Source organism: Triticum aestivum, chromosome 7D, assembly GCF_018294505.1.
Source record: "Triticum aestivum cultivar Chinese Spring chromosome 7D, IWGSC CS RefSeq v2.1, whole genome shotgun sequence".
Taxonomy (NCBI): Eukaryota; Viridiplantae; Streptophyta; class Magnoliopsida; order Poales; family Poaceae; genus Triticum; species Triticum aestivum.
The window spans coordinates 63,137,174-63,148,444 of record NC_057814.1 but is presented as its reverse complement, the minus strand read 5'-3'; positions in this window follow the sequence as shown (position 1 = coordinate 63,148,444).

Here is an 11,271-nt window from a genome sequence, read left to right as displayed (position 1 = left end):
AGAACTTGGAAGGGGAAATCGACGAATAGCTTTGAGGAGAAAAACATCGGTTGAAATCATTGAGGAGAGAATGCAAAGATTGCACGCGAGTAGAATGGATACTCGATTACGAACCCCGGTTCCGAGAAGAAAAAGGGTGGGCGGGTGGGAAAAACAAGGACAACTTCGGACAGGGAAAAACGACTTCGGAAGAGAAATAACTGAGGACCGATCTCGCAAAAGATGACGAGGACTGAAACACTCGAAGAGAAATGCACCGGATAGAAAAAGGATGGACAACGAACGAAAACTAACCACGTGATCCTGAAGAAAAATTTGAAAGGGAAGAGGAATAGTTCAAAACACCTACGTCAACATTTCTCACCAGAGCGACGAAGGGGCTGAGGAGTAAAAAGAATTCCTACTCTCCGATATAACTAGACTCAGAAAAAGTTTTCTTCTAGACTCAACAACGGCCAAACTACACGATCAATCAAGGGGGGCTCCTAGGGTCGGTCGAGGCTCTGATACCAACTTTATCACGCCCAATATGCGATACTATCCTGAAGAGACTCGAAGGCCCCACCAAGGATAGAACCGCATATTGAAACGCTTTTGCGAGGTGGATATCATTACATCAACATTACATAATATTTGGGGATACAGACAAGGCATACAAATGCCGCAAAAATACATCAATACATCATACATAAGATCAACATCCGACTACGGATGAAACATAAACAGAAACTCAAACGACATCCACCCTGCTAGCCCAGGCTGCCGACCTGGAACCCATCCCCTGATCAAGGAAGAAGCAGAAGAAGAACTCCAAACAAGTAAACATCGCTCTCGCGTCATGATCATCGCACAACCTGTACCTGCAACTGGTGGTGTAGTAATCTGTGAGCCACGAGGACTCAGCAATCCCATTACCATGGGTATCAAGACTAGCAAAGCTTAATGGGAAAGGAAGGGGTAAAATGGTGAGGTTGCAGCAGCGACTAAGCATGTATGGTGGCTAACTTACGCAAAGAAGAGCGAGAAGAGAAGCAAAGGAACGGTCGTGAACTAGCAATGATCAAGAAGTGATCCTGAACTCCTACTTACGTCAAACATAACCCAGAAACCGTGTTCACCTCCCGGACTCCGCCGAGAAGAGACCATCACGGCTACACACGCGGTTGATGCGTTTTAATTAAGGTCAAGTGTCAAGTTATCTACAACCGGATATTAACAAATTCCCATCTGCCACATAACCGCGGGCACGGCTTTCGAAAAAAAATACCCTGCAGGGGTGTCCCAACTTAGCCCATGATAAGCTCTCACGGTCAACGAAGGATATTCCTTCTCCCGGGAAGACCCGATCAGTCTCGGAATCCCGGTTACAAGACATTTCGACAATGGTAAAACAAAACCAGCAAAGCCGCCCGAATGTGCAGACAAATCCTGATAGGAGCTGCACATATCTCGTTCTCAGGGCACACCGGATTGTCCAAGCTTCCGATAGGCCAGACCAGAGTTGCCCCTGGTGGCCACCGGCGACTGACAGGTTCGACCAACACTCAGAGGAGCACTGGCCCGGGGGGGTAAATAAAGATGACCCTCGAGAGCGCGACTCCCAAGGAAAAGAAATAGGCTAGGCAAATGGTAAAACCAAGGTTGGGCCTTGCTGGAAGAGTTTTATTCAAGGCGAACTGTCAAGGGGGTCCCATAAATCACCCAACCGTGTAAGGAACGCAAAAACCGGGAACATAACACCGGTATGACGGAAACTAGGGCGGCAAGAGTGGAACAAAACACCAGGCATAAGGCCGAGCCTTCCACCCTTTACCAAATATATAGATGCATTAATTAAATAAGAGATATTGTGATATCCCAACATAAACATAATCCAACATGGAGCAAACTTCATCTTCACCTGCAGCTAGCAACGCTATAAGAGGGGCTGAGCAAAGCGGTAACATAGCCATACAACGGTTTGCTAGGAAGGTTGACAAAGGTTAGAGGTTCATGGCAATTTGGGAGGCTTGAAGAGCAAGTGAATAGGTAGCGCAGTAAGGCGATAGAACGAAGCAACTAGCATAGCAATGGTAGTAATGAGATCCAAGGTGACGGTCATCTTGCCTGAAATCCCGCTAGGAAGAAGAACGAATCCATGAAGAAGATGAAGCCACGAAGACGAACGAATCCTCACGAACCCAACGACACGGGAAACTATCGAGAAGAAGCACACAACAAGGTAAACACACCACACAAGAACAAGGCATGATGCTCAAACAAGAATGATGCATGACAAAGCTAAACGAAGCTACTCATGACAAGAGATGATGCATACAAGAACAACACATCACAGCAAGTTTAAATGAGGCCGGAAACAACACATAACAATTCCGGTAAGTCCTCATATGCAAATTTCGAAATTGGTCCAGAACTGAATAAGCATTAAGTTGAAGTTGTTAAACAGCAAGTTAAAGAGCACCACGATGATCTACACGAAATTCTAGTCAAGTTACATATAAAGTTCATTAGATTCGGAGCTACGGTCTAGAAGATATGATCAAAACAAGTTAAACATGGTATTGACGCAAAATGCATACAAACATCAAGCAAACACCACAAAACAAGGATGCAACATGATAATATGGAACTACATACAATTATAAGCAAGTATCATATAGAGCATGCTCAAAACGGAGCAACGGTGCAACACATACACTCCAAACAATACATAGCAACAATCTGACGAAAACAGCAACTAGGCATGTAGCAAGCATCAAAACAGTATGCTACAGTAACTCAACACGAAAAAAAAGGCATGGGCATGATGTAAAGGTAAAGCACAACAAAACATGAACACTGAGCTATCTCCAGAAATCACGAGAACAAGCTCAAAAGGGCATGACAAGATTGCAAATAATAACAGGTTCACTGACTTAGTGAAAAACTGGACATGGCAGAAATCAGCATCAGGTAGCAATGTTCAGAGCACGAAATCAGCACGAAATCAACCAAAATATGCATGGATCTCTCTGTAGCATCAAGTGTACATGGCAACAAAATTACAGCAGACAAAATTACAGCAGAGAAATCACAGTCCCTGAAAACAGAAATATTACGGGACATACTTTGCATGCTTGTGCTAGTCACCACAGGCATCACAGAAATACATGGACTATACCACTGGAAAGATGGCATGCCATACTTCAAAACACATGTAGAGCTCATGCTTAAAAGACGCACAGATTAAATGATACAAAAATGACAAATCTCCAAGTTCTGCTAAGAACCAGAGATTAACAGCAACTAGCCCTCTTCCAACGAAGATTTTGGCATCAAGATGACCTCTAATGAACATGGTGCAATTGAACAAAATGAAGATCATCACGAGACGAACAATTTTACATATTACACGCGCGAATCGGAGCTACATGCAAGAAGTTATCGCATCGGGAACAGAGACACATGCTGAGAAAATCAGAGGACTTGGGAAAAAAACAGGTCGCGAGAAAAAGTCAACGTACGGTTATCTCGATCGGATCTCGCTCGATGGAGCTCGAGCTCGTCGCTCCCGTGGCCGGCGATGGCGGCTGGCGACGGAGGAAGGAGAGGAGACGTCGGGCGGAGGGGGACCGGAGGTAGGAGGAGGCGGCGGCCTCGGGGCCGGCGACGGCGATGGCCGGCGGCGGCGCGCGGCAAGGCGGCGGCGGCGGCCGGTGCCGGAGCAGACGGCGGGGACGGCCGGCGTGGGCTCGCGGGGAGGCGTCGGGCCACGGGGCCCGCGGACGGGCCGGCGGGCCGCATCGGCGCGGGACGGCGGCGGAGGACACGTGGCAGCGCGCGATTCGTCCGCTGGCGCGGACGGACGTGTCCGGTGCGGGCGGACGTTGTCCGGCGGCGCGAGGGATTTTTGCTAGGGTTAGACTGCGATTCCGCTTTTCGGGATGCCCACTTATTTATAGGTAGAGGGAGCTAGGAGGCTCCAAATGAGGTGCGGTTTTCGCCCACACGATCGTGATCGAACGACCTAGAGCATGGAAGAGAGTATGGTGGGTTTTGGGCTGGTTTTGGAGGGGATTTTTGCTGGACACTCAAATGGACTTTGCGGAGGCCCGGTTAACCGTTGGAGTACCAAACGACCTCCGAATGGAACGAAACTTGACCGGTAGTCTCCGGGTGGTATACCAAGGCCACTTGACAAGCCTCGGCCCATTCCGAGAAAGTTTGACACACACACACGAAGGAAAACAAGAGGGGTGCACCGGAGGAGATAGGAGCGCCGGATTGCAAAACGGACAACGGGGAAAATGCTCAGATGCAAGAGACGCACACGTATGCAAATGCAATGCACATGATGACATGATATGAAATGCAGCTGATGACATGGCAAAATGCAACATGCAAGCAGATGACATGGCCACGACAGCGAATAACTGGCAGACACCTGGCGCATCGGATCCGGGGGCGTTACAGGTGGTACCAGCACGAGCAACCCCGGTGCTACACCTCCGTGATGAGGGTATGTTTTCTCTAGTGTTTTGCTTAACAAATGCATTATGACCTAGACTTAGCTTTATTTCCTCCAATGTGCCTACCATAATGACCTAGACTTAGCTTATTTTCCTCCAAAATGACATAATAACCTTACTTAACTCCAAAATGATCCATTTGACCTAAGTTAGCTCCAAAATGACCTAACTTAGCTCTAAGTTAGCTATAATATGCTAAGTTAGCTCTAATATGCTTAGTTACCTAGGTTAGCTCAATAATGACCTATACTTAGCTTACTTATGTCAAAATGGCATGATATGCCTAGTTAACTCAAAAATAGCATAATTTCCTAGGTTAGCTCAATAATTACCTATACTTAGCTTATTTAGTTCATTTATGATATAAGTAGCTTACTTAGCTCATAAATGGCATGATGACCTTGGTAAGCTCATGAATGTCATATACTTAGCTCACTTAGCTCAAAAATGGCATGATAACCTTGGCATATTCTTCTTCTTCTTCCTCTAGTCTTCTTCTTCTTCTTCTAGTCTTCTTCTTCTTGTAACTTTCTTACTCCCATTTTTGCAGGTTTGATTCACTTCAGGGCAGCAGGCATTGATGGACTGCTAGTGTTTAGTTTTTGTTTTCATTTGTATTGATGAACAATGTGAAACTATCTATGTATGTATGGATGAACTCCGTGAATCTATTTATGTATTGGATCTTTTAATACCCTATGTGTTTTGTTGCATTGATGGACTACTAGATGTGGGATACATGGGCTATGTTTGAGGTTGAAACTATATATATATCATATATGTCTTTTGAAAATGCAGGGATATAATAGAAAGCAGAAAAAATGGTAACCATGCAGGCTCTTTGCCGTCTGCCACCGACGGCAAAGGGGTCTTTGCTGTCCGCTGCCAAATGGCAGACGGCAAACCAGCTGTTTACTTTTACTTACTGTGTCGGGCATGTTTGCCGTCCGCGGCTGACGACAAAGAGTCCTTTGCCGTCTTCCGTGGCAGAAGGCAAATCAGCTTATTTGTAATTTGGTATTGAGCAAAAAGAAACATATATCATGCAAAGACGAAGTCTAACTCTCTTCCTATGCATCGGCATGTCATAAGAGAACAATTCATGCAGATCAAGTAAAGGCCAATACATAGCATAAGCAGTTTCTTATAGTTTTATCGTATTGGAAACATAGAGAGGCGGAGATGTAGTTCCTCTCTCATAATAATTGCAAGGAGGAGCATCAAGCATATGCATACTATATTCATCAAACTCATCACGTGCAATGGTAAAGTGATACGTCTCCAACGTATCTATAATTTTTGATTGTTCCATGCTGTTATATTATCATTCTTGGATGTTTTACAACCATTTTATAGCAAATATATATCATTTTTTGGGACTAACCCATTGACATAGTGCCCAGTGCTAGTTGTTGTTTTTTGCTTGTTTATTACTTCGCAAAAAATCAATACCAAACGGAGTCCAAATGCAGCGAAATTTTTTGGAGATTTTTTCTGGACGAGAAGACACCTATTGGGCCAAGAAAGTAACAAAGGGAGCTCCGAGGGGAGCACAACCCATGAAGTGCGCCTGGGGGCCCAGGCGCGCCCAGGTCGGTTGTGCCCACCTCGGCCGCCTCCCGCACCGCCTCTTTGCTCTATAGATACCCTAATATTCCAGAAACCCTGGGGAGTTGACGAAAATCAATTCCAGCCGCCGCAAGTTCCAGAACCACCAGACATAATCTAGACACCATCACAGAGGGGTTCATCATCCTCATTGGTGCCTCTCCGATGATGCGTGAATAGTTCATTGTAGACCTACGGGTCCGTAGTTAGTAGCTAGATGGCTTCCTCTATCTCTTTTGATTCTCAATACAATGGCTCTTGGAGAACTATTTGATGTAACTCTTTTTGCGGTGTGTTTGTTGGGATCCGATGAACTTTGAGTTTATGATCAGATCTATGTTTTTATCCATGAAAGTTATTTGAGTCTTTTGATCTCTTATATGCATGATTACTTATAGCCTCGTATTTGTTCTCGAATCTTTTGTTTAGTTAGGCCAACTAGATCAATTATTCTTGCCATGGGAAGAGGTGCTTTGTGATGGGTCCGATCTTGCGGCGCTTCGTCCTAGTGACAGAAGGGGAACTGACATGTATGTATATATCGTTGCTATTAAGGATAACAAATTGGGGTCTGTTTCTACATAAATAGATCTTGTCTACATCATCATTCTTATTACATTACACCGTTTCTCCATGAACTTAATACACTAGATGCATGCTGGATAGCGGTGGATGTGTGGAGTAATAGTAATAGATACAGGCAGGAATCGGTCTACTAATCTTGGACGTGATGCCTATTTAATAATCGTTGCCTGGATATCGTCATGATTATTTTAAGTTCTATCAATTGCCCAACAGTAATTTCTTTACCCACCGTTTGCTATCTTTCTCGAGAGAAGCCACTAGTGAAATCTACGGCCCCCAGGTCACTTCTTCATTATATTTGCCTTCGTGATCTATTTTTATTTTCTTTTGTTTTCAGATCTATTAATCCAAAAACACAAAACTACTTTGCTGCACTTTATTTTATGAGTGATGCTACATAACCAAGTAGCTATAAATGTAAGTGCAGCGATACAGGCAAAAGGTACAGCCAAGAGCAATGCACAGCTAAACTTCTTCAGTACCAACCTTATGGTAAGAGTAAATATAGATCTGATGTGTAGAAAATGGAGGGCAAAGGAAAATAAGCTGCAGAGTGATGGTACATGAACAACTACCTGTCATTATAAGTACACTGATAAAGGACAGCATGTACTTACAAGAACAATGCAGAGCTAAAAAAATATTAGCATAGGATATATTCTACACTAATGTAACCATTCATACAGATCAGATAATTTGGAGCGAACAATTGATAAGCAAGCTATCATGCATACTGCTGTCACATAATGAACCAGGTATGTATGCAAGTACAGTGATACAGGACAACAGGTACTAACAAGAGCAAAGCAGCGGGCAGCATATTTGCGATATCCTGTCGTTCTTGTCAAACCGGAATTCTTCTTCGAGCAGATTTCCTGCAAAAAAGATCCGTAAGGCACATGCGAAAAAGTAGAAGTTCAAATTGTCATGTGATTTCATAGACAGTACCTCATCCTGGGAATGAGACCAGCGCATAACAAGGTTTTCCCATTCAATGTCTTCTAAATTTAGCACAGGAGACTTCACCGGAAATTCGTTTATAGACTTGCCATCAAAGTGTGATTTCCTCAGGTAACACCGATACTGCTGCAATGCTTCTTTGAAAAGCACAAGCAAGCTTTGCTCGTCATGACTATCCAGATTGACCCTCGCCTAGTTACAACAATGTAATGTAAATCATTGATGTGTTCAATCAGCAGAAAACAGGAAAATAATAACCATGAATAATAGCACTTACACGTAAGTTGGACAAGAAGATGTGAAAATGGTGTTTGTCTTCACAATAATCTTCCCATGATGGGAATACATGCACGTAGTCCCTAACAACATTGAAAGCATTATCTTTTAAACTGGGAATAAATGGAATGGGGTTCCAATCTGCAGGAATTGGCTATCTCTGCAGTTGGGATAGGTCTTCGGCCGGTGGACTTGCTGTACTTTTTGCTCGAGTGGGATTTTTCTGTGGTACAACTGGTGCTATGGCAAATGAAATTGGTATACCTTTTGCTGGAGTGCAGGTCCTGTGTGGTGGGGCTAGTGGTGTGGCAGTGAAGTATGGGTACAGTCTGCTGGAGTCGGTCCTACGTTTTGTGTCACTGGTTGTACAACCAATATAAGTGGGGTGATGTCTGATTTCTCCGGCACCACCACGTTTTTCAAGGACTTAGCTGGTGCTCCTTCAGGTTCGGCAATCGCCCTCTTCCTTTTTGATGTCTGATGCACAAGAACAACATTTGAGTGAAAAAACATGGTATGATGACAGATGGAATATGTATTGATAATGGATGGGCATGGCATCTCGACATATATGATGAGTAAACTAAGCAGATGGCGGTGCAACAAAGTAGAAGAAATGCAAGACAACATATGCAAGAAACCCGCAATCAATAAAACATTGCCAAATTAGAACAGGCACCTTGATAGGTGAAAAAGACAGGCCATCTGCCTTTGACTCCTCGAGGTTAGAATAGTCATTAGGATCATATTCTGAACAAGAATCAAGAGGTGGGGAGCGTATGAGTTTCATTGCATCCAGAATGGCACTCAATGCCTTGGTGCCAATTTTGTAAGTCATTGCAGTGTTTAGCTTCAAGAGTGGACTGCTGCTAGTGCGACAGAAAGCAGCTACACAGATCATAGTGTAGATATAACGGGAAAATCTTAAGCATCAGAGTAAAATCAGCAAAGTGGAACTTGCTGGAATATATGTGCTAGTATTGCCGGTACGGCTAGAAAGGCTTCAGATACCAGCTCTCTTCAAGTGAAGGTGCGGAACTGTTAATATCAGTGTAACTCTCAAAGGCAATACAACTCCCAGCATTTCCTTGCTATTCTTATAGGATTCAAGTGGGCAGGCCACTACAAATCCTATTCCTATGTTTACAAGATCCTACGAATCAAAGAGGCTCAAAGTGTCCATCACAACCGACCGTATAGACCTCTACACTGCAAATGTCCCTGCTCATCTTCAGTACAAGGAACATACTGTACTACTATCATACTCCCTCCGTTCCAAAATATAAGTCTTGGTAGAGATTTCCACTATGGATCACATACAGATGTATCCAGATACATTTTAGTGTGTAGATTCACTCATTTTGCTCCATATGTAGTCCATGGTGGAATCTATACAAAGACTTGTATTTAGGAACGGAGAGAGTACATATTAAAGAAGAACGGAAGAGGAACATGGTAAAGAGGAGCAAGCAGATTTTGGATAATAAAATGTTGGTTTCGCAGTGCCGACACATGATGAAACAGAGCGCATTAAGAATGCAACTCCCAGCTGTCTCTCGACCATTTCAGGTGGTTGGATGAAGATCCTACGTCTCCTAACCCTTCTTATTCCTCGTCTCTGATTCTTCCCATACAGAACACCGCACGGGCCGCCGGCCGGACCACCGCCCCCCACCGCCTGTGTTCCTCCACCACCCCCACCCCCACCCCCGCCCCAACCCCCACCCGCATCATGTTTTCTTCGTTCGGCAAGGCCCCACAACCACCCGAGCCCCTTCGATCGCACAGGCGAACTCCGGCGAGCTCTGAAAAATCGACTGACCCAATTTTGAAATTTAGTGTACTGTGATTTAACTAGTGTGGAATATAAAAGGGGAAAACCATAAGCATTGGGAGTATAGTGCTGAGCGTGCCATGGCGGATCTGAAGGTGCAAACCGGACAAAGGCAACTTCGCAACCAAGACAAGAAATCAGAGTAAAGCAGTGGCCACTACTAGGAAAAGGCCTACTAATGGCGCACCTAATTTGGCCATTAATGGCGCATTAGTGGTGCGCCATTAGTGCCACGCCATTAGTATATTTTACTGATGGCGCACCACTGGTGCGCCATTAGTATCTGGTATACTAATGGCGCACCCCAGATGCGCCATTAGTATATACAACAGTGCGCCATCAGTATGCCTCCCAGGGGGCCATGTATACCCAGGTACTTTGGCATACTAATGGCGCACAACAACAGGATGCGCCATTAGTAACTTCGGCATACTAATGGCGCACTGTTTAGTGATGCGCCATTAGTATCCTTTGGCATACTAATGGCGCACTATGATGTGATGCGCCATTAGTATGAATATTAGGTTTTTTTTTGATTTTCTGTTTTTTGCACAGGTTACAAAATGTATAATTGGACAAAATATAGACAGCACACATCAACAACAGATTCATCGAATACAATAGAAGATTAGTCTCTGAATACAATTCATCATTTTAGTCTCCGAATACAATTCATCATATTAGTCTCCGAATTGAAAAGACCGAACAAAGATAGAACATTATATTACAAGTCTCGAGACCGCGAGTTTGTCTTCCCATTACAAGTCGATATCGATCATCTAAACTACCATCACATAGAAGAGAGCTGCGGTCATCACGATGAGCATCATCACGATGAAACTCGTCTTCATCCGGTTCCTCCAACGCTCCCTCCCCTCTCCCGCTAGATAGCGGGCGTATCTAGATTCGGCCTCGGTCCTAGTGGCGTACCCTTTGTAACTGTTACCGCTGAATCGGTGAACATGTCTTAGTTTTGAATTCTCTTAGTGAAAACCTACTTCAGAGTATCAACACAAGTTGGGATACACAGCCAGACAGACGCACATGAACATAAATGAATTCAGATCTAAAAAACTCATACAAAATTCGTTTTGCAGGAATTCGTTTACTCCCTATGCACACTCTATCAGTATAACAAACTTCCACCTGAAAACTTCTTATGTTTCAGTCAATCATCACAACCAATACGATTTGCTTGGAGATTCAGAGCACAACCATGATACTGAGGATATCAGAGTGGTGGAGACATTGACTGCAATAAAGAACAATTTCAGTTGCCCGTGCTGATAAGCACTCCCTTCCATCGCATGAGGTTGATTCAGATAAAACAACATCACCGGATAAAATCTTAGTTGCCTGTGAGAACAAGCTCTTCTTATTTAGAGCAGTGACTCAAGATCTTAATTGTGACCATTCCAGCTATGCAGGTTTATCTCAAAACAACACTAAAGGGCAGCCCCAGTGCATGTAGCTCCTGCTTGCGCAGGGTCTGGGGTATCT